The sequence below is a fragment of the Lagopus muta genome, chromosome 10 (genome assembly GCF_023343835.1).
Source record: "Lagopus muta isolate bLagMut1 chromosome 10, bLagMut1 primary, whole genome shotgun sequence".
Taxonomy (NCBI): domain Eukaryota; kingdom Metazoa; phylum Chordata; class Aves; order Galliformes; family Phasianidae; genus Lagopus; species Lagopus muta.
Genome location: NC_064442.1, coordinates 5,900,874 through 5,907,649, shown reverse-complemented (window position 1 = coordinate 5,907,649; position 6,776 = coordinate 5,900,874).

The window sequence follows — 6,776 nt, the reverse complement described above, 5'->3', positions numbered from 1 at the left end:
GGGAAGTTGCCTCATTTTGTAAGACCTTAACAGCACAGGGAGTTCTTCTCGTGCAGCTGTCCATCATGCTGTCATTTTTTCACAGCTGCCTTATCTAAAATGAGCCGGGCCTGCCTGTCTTTCTGTGACTCCATAGCTGATTACTGCTGCTTTAAGCTCTGCTGTATCAGTGTTAGGAGGTTGGAAGCAAAGCGGGACCATTCTATCTGGTGGGCTGCTCCTGTTTCTCAAATGTGCATGACAAACACGGGTCCAGAATCTATGGTGATCCCTGAAAGAGTCTGTGTTGGCTCAGAAGCTGTTTGAAGCTATTGCAGTGAGTACAAGAAAGTAGGCACCCAGTGACTGCTTTATGGCTGCATGTGCCAAAGAGGATGCACTAGGTGCCTTTAGGTGGCAAAGAACAGCTGGGAGGTGACAATTACAGCATCTTGGAATATACGTTCATAAAATTCAGCTGTTGCTGCTGATTTGTGCAAGCATCAGAGACCCAGCTTGGGTCCCACTGGGGTCCAGACTCGGGCAGTTCTCCTTTTACACAGAGATATGTGTAAGGGCAAAGATCTGCATAAAGCAATGTCCTAACTTCTGATCTATTGCCTGAAAAAGCAATCCTTCTTCATTTACACTGGCCTTGGCAGCTTATCCACTGCTCCTTCTACTCTCAATTAGGAAACAGGATTTGTAGTCATGGCTCACTGAAAGGTCTCTGCTCTCCTCCAGAGGAAGATGTGCACCTTCCTCCCTGCTTCCAGATATCTGTCACAGTCAACCAGGACCTTTCCTTGGTTGTCCTACAGTCCTCATCTGGCTTTTCTGCAGGGCTGAGCTCTGCCTTCAAGGCACTGACTCCTCTAAGATTCACTCAGTGCAGAGAAGAGCAATAGGCATTTGTCAGATGAATGGAGCACTCTTCTGTCTAGACTCCTTGTCAAGCCAAGCACAACCTTAAAACAAATGACTGCAACAGGCTAACACTGACTCTGGGATGTTAACAGGAGGACAGACAAGGCTAGGGAGGGATTTTGAGTTTATGTGTTTGGTTTTTTTTTTTTCTTGGCACATAATGTGTGCTTTCAGCTGTTTGTGTACATTTGATGGTGCAGGATTTTGCCCACCAGAACAGCAAGCTCAGCATTGCCTCCCACGGAGGTGGCAAATCCATTACTCAGGCAGCAGTGTTGTGCCTCTGATTGGGATGCTTTCACCACATCTGCCTGTGATCATCAATCAAGGTCTTTATTTCTTTGCAGGCTGAGAAGTAAGTGAGGTTGGAAGAAGTCTTCTGGAGCTCCTATTAGCAGAAAGGGACTAGTAAGTAGTAGGATTTGTGTATATTTCTACATATGTGGGAAATGTAATGTTTTCTGATCAAAACCTCAGTGTTTTGTGGCTTTCTGATTTGTTTGTTTTATTGAAGGCTTTGAGGGAATATTTTTTTTGCCAGAGAAATGTGCCCAATGATCAGGCATGTGGAAGGGGTCTGATGCATAGCCCCACTTTTGTTAGGTGGGAGAAATGGAAAGCAGGGAATTCCTATTTCCCTAGTCTTTCTGCTAAGCTGCTGAGGACAGTGCTGATGCAGTGGTCTCTGCTGGATGCTCCTAGCTGAATGGCACCACTTGGTCTCAGCCTGATGGAGATGAGTTGGCTTGTTAGCAAGAACGTTTCACCCTTACCTTAGGAGGCTGAGTTCTCAAAATGTCAGTGCCCCAGTGTGTGGGAAGGAGAGACCCAAGGCTGCCCTAAGACATGACTCACCTCTGCTGCAGACAAAATGTCTCTACATATGGGCTTCAGATGCAGCCAGCTCTGAGCTGCTCGTGTAGCTCTGCAGAGCCCTGAGTTGCACCACGTGGCCATGGCTGTGGTGACAGCAGTAAAACACTGGTGACCTGGGCAGCTGGGAGGCCGAGTGGCTCCTTTCGGTCTGCTGGCACGCTCTGAGGGAACCAAGAGTACAAGTGCTCCTTGTATCCTGACAGTTTGCAGTAGGTAGCATTGCTCACATGGGGGTTGCCCACCCACATCTCATGTAGAGATATTTCTGTTGGTGTGACCTTTTCATCTTTAGGTAATGGTATTGTATGCACTTTGGGGCCAGTGTTTACATCTTTTTTTATTGGCTTTTGAAGATTTTTTTTTTTAATTATTGTTATTATTTTGGCTAAGTGTATGTTAAAGTTTTTATCTTTGTTTGCTTAATTCTTTAACTTAGTTTTCATTCGATGATTTCCCCGTTCTTCTGCTGTGAGAATGGCAATTAAATTGCTTCTATTCTCGCTTCTATTCTCCTTTCTCTGGTTACCATTCCAGTTCTCCTCTGATCTCATGTGCAGATATACCAGCATATAAGTGTCACACAAGTAGGTTGATTTAGCCACACTCAGTTTACTTTGTGTGGGTCCCAGCAGTAATGCCAGTGGAGTGATGTGCATGTTGCCATGGGTTGGCAGCCCATGAATTTGTATAGCTCACACAACTGTCTATTCCATCAGACCTCTGCTATCATTACTATCCACGCTGGGTACATCAAATCCAGCACAGATACGTCTCCCAAGATTGCATTCTCTCTCCATTAGATAGAACAGGACACCAGTTCAAAAAGTCACTGTTTGGAGTGATGGCAGCTGAGAATGTCTATTAGTGTGACATGAAGGTATGTTGAAGGCCCAACTGATATTTGAAGATTCAACCTGGGTATTGACTGCTAACAGCATCTCAAGATGAGAATTGTACGCTTTGAAAACCCCTAATTTTTAGAAGTCCCTGATGACTCTGCACTAACCTTTAGCTGACTCTAGGAGCGAATCTGCTCTGGAAGTACACTGGAAGCACACAGCCTATTATTGCCACAACTTTTTTCCTTTGTACAATACCAAGAAGAATTAAAGACATTGCTTGGGGTAAAAAAAAAAAAAAAAAAAAAAAAAAAAAAAAACTACCAATAATATATAAAATACAGCACGGGGTCAAATCCCTGCTTGTCTGCACTCATTTTGTGTCATCAGAAACTCAGCTGAAGTCAACACTTAACTTCTCAGTGCAGAGTCAGCCTCGAAATTATCCACAGCAATCTGTGTGTTGTCACCCCCCAGAGCTAAATGCCTCTAGATAACGAGGGCAACTCAGGGCTGAATCCATCCTGAGTCCCAGCTGGAGGAGCCAGTCATGAATCATTACAGCTTAATGAACCCTGTGCTGAGGATTATGCACTGATGCAGGAGGTAGCATCCAAATTCTCCATCAGAAATGAACTGATTGCTTTGATTTTTGTTTTTTGAAAGTGCAAATGAAGGGAGTACACCCTGGAACCAGAGTTCACAGAGTAATATTTGTATGCTAGGATTCCAGTTATAGTTGTGTTTGATTTGGGAGTGGAGCATACAGTTGCATTTGATTTGAGATTTGGAGTATAATGGTCTCACCTGCTGCTAACTTTTTGTAATGGTAGAATACAAATTCTCAATGAGGTCCCAATCCATTAAAATGTTTTGTTTAAATTGTCACCTTTAATTAAGTCACTTCGTGTATTTGGAGCTCTCGCCAGTTCCAGTACAGTCTTTTTGAAGAGATTTTTTCCAAATATGAGACCATTAGACAAATAGTTTCGTTTTATGCCAGCTGAGCTCATCTCTCAGAAGAAAGACAAGAGAGCTTTTTGTTTCCCCTAATTGTGAGGCATGGGAAGGCACTGGGAATGACGTGGCAGTGCTGAGCACGGCATAGCATGTGATGTAGGCACCTTGGAGAGGACACTGGAGAAGGATGTCTCTGGTTAAGTTGCAGCTTTTCCCTTTGAATAAGGGAGAGAAGAGAAATTATGGATCTAAAAGTGCCCATTAGTTCTGTAGTCCCTCTTTGTTCTGTCTGTCATCTTAACATCCTGAAGCCATCCTAACGCGATCACCAGTGGTTTTGCCCCTTCTGATTGCCAGGTTATATGTCTGTGAGTTATAAGAATGTTTCTTCCTTGACTACAGCTTGGACTCTTAATTTCTTCTCATTCTTCCAGTAACTTTCTTCCTTTCTCTAAAGGGAAATGTAAGCAGGACAGTTCAGGAGCCCATAGAGAAGAGATGTGATAAAAAGGGAATAGCTGAAGTACTGAAATGATGTCATCCCTCAGTATTTCCCAAGCTCATCTTGACTGCTGTGGCTGAGTTGCTTAACATGATCTTGGCAGAATGGTGATGTAACCATGGGCCGGTGACTCTGAAGGCTTAAAACAGACAGAAAGTCTTGGACAGAAACAACTGCCCTCCATCACTGCAGCATCATGGAGGGGGGAAGGTGTGGGAATTAAACCAGACTTGGAAAGCAAACTGACTTCCATCAGAACACTTATTGGACACGAAGAAAGAAAAAATCTCTTTAGCCACATCAGTGAAGCAATGTCCAAGTGTTCTCTTTAATCTTCCTTAATCATGGTGTTGCTGATTAACATTTGAATAGAGCTTCTAATTAGAAAGAAGAGACACATGCAACCTTACCCTGCTGAGGAGGTGAATTCTCATCTCCTACCACTCATCCTTGCATACGCTGTGCTGATTAGAGCTTGAATGGGACAATGATTAAAGAGGCCACTGCCACTTTGCAACCTCTCAATAGCATAGCTACATTCAAGGATTTATTTTCAACTAAGACTTGAATAAATGTTTTGCAAATGTGAGCCACTCCTGCCAAATGGAAAGAGCTTTTAAACGCTTCTGAAGCACTATTCCATCTTGTTCCTTCCTTTATCGCACTAATCTCTGCCTGGGTAGAACGTGGCCTGTTCGACCATAATGTGTTTCAATTAGGATCATGGTTTAAGCATATGTATTTCATTTGTTCATCTACTTCATTATTCAAAAAGCAGCTGAAACCTGGTGAAAACCTGAAAAGTACGCTATTGAAAAATCACTTCTGCCTTTTTGGACAGAAGTGTTTTGCTTAAGATCTTCCATCCATTATATAATTTATTACACTTATTAATTTGCAGTAGGTCTAACCAAAGACAGGGCTCTGTTGTAGTAGTAACTATCTATATTCAAAGAAGACCACAGCCCTAATCTCCAAAGAGTTTTTGATCCCTGCTTGAGTCAATTTATATCAATCCACTTAGGCTGCTTTTCTAGGACTCCCCTCACTGCAGGGTGGGGGAACAAAATTAACTTGACTGACCTAAGGCTTGGAAATGGGAGTGTAGCCATGTACTCAATAGAACCTTTGGGCTACAAAATCCTGGCAGGTGAACCCCGGCTTCAATTTCTAAAGAAATGGCTTCCCCCTGGCCAAAGCTGCCTTCCTTCAACTTAGCATTGCAGCCTCTTCTGCATGCGTCTGTCTTGCAACCAGTGCTCTACATTCCTCAGACTGTCCTCATTACTCCAAATAGCACCACAAAACCATCCCTGTCTGAGAACTAAAGATGTTTTTCACAAATGGGATCCTGACAATATTTTTCATCCAGGTATCCTACTTCTTGTGATACAAGTGGACTCATTATGAGGAGCCATGGAGCTCTCGTAGCTTGAAGTCGTTATCAGACTGGGTGGAACAGAGGCAAAAGCAGGTGAAAAGGCATAGGCAAAGCTTGCAGTGTCATATCAGTGAGTTTGATTGAACTCTGGTGTAGATTTAGAGAGATTTTACGTAGAACTATTGAAATAAATCCTAAGAGACCCTTCCCTTCAGAAGCGCCTTTTCAGTAGTGAGCTATTTATCTAAATAGGTAAAAAGCCAATTAGCCAGATTTTTTTTTTAGCCCATTTAAAAAAAAAAAAAACTTCTTGTGTTTTACAAATAAATTGTGAATAGTAGAGCTTAAGAATGGAGATCCAGCTTTTGCTGTGCTAGAAATGCTGCCTGGGCCCAGTCTGTGTGAAAGCTGAGGGAAAGCCTGCTCAGCTCATCCCATCCTCTCCCATTCCCAGGTGTGTGGAAGAGTCACCAGCACCAAGTCAGCTCTGAAAGTCAGACGTGGCTGCACACCCAGTGCATCTCCCTTGGCTCTGCCAAGAGGGCTGGTTTGCAGGTGCCAGTGCTGCTGGTCCTTCCCAACTGGAACACTTTCAGCAGTAAATAATGGTGGTTTGCCTCTTTGGCATTTATTTTGTCTGACATCTGGGTGGATTTACCGAGTATCACTACACCTTTGAAAGCAGCAGAGTGAAAGATGAGCCTGACAGCCTGTATCACCCAGATCAAGCTTAATTCAGAGCCACAGCCTATACATCTACAAAAAGCTCCCAGGAATGTCCTAAGATAACTGGGAGGTGACCTCTACCAGCTGTGTTGTTCATCAGGACCTGATAGCCACACTGCTGGGGTTCATCAGGGAGGGAATGGGCTGTCTGGTCCATCGCTTGGTGCCACAGGACCTCCAGATGGCCACAGATCTCAGCAACTGTCAGAGTGAAACAGAACATCACTCAATTGATGCGACGTTCAGCTTCCCGCAGCAGCAGGAAGAGTGGAGAGAGAAAAGCAAGGCAGGTGAAGAGGGAAACAGGTGAAAGGGCCTTTTTGAAGAACACAGGAAGCATAATGAGGTGGCATCCACGCATGCTTAGAGCTTATCTGCAGAAGCCAGAGTTCGCACAGCAGTAGGAATTGCTGTATATATGCAAAGCAAGAAGGGACAGGCAGGAACAATTCTCTAAGCCAAAGTGAGGTGAGGAGAGCTGTTGCTGTCTACGTCCAGCTAAAGAAAACAGGAAGGTCTGTGCCTCAACTGTTCTGCACCAAACCATGTTTTTAGGGTCAAATTTGCTCTCTTTAGGGAGGAATGT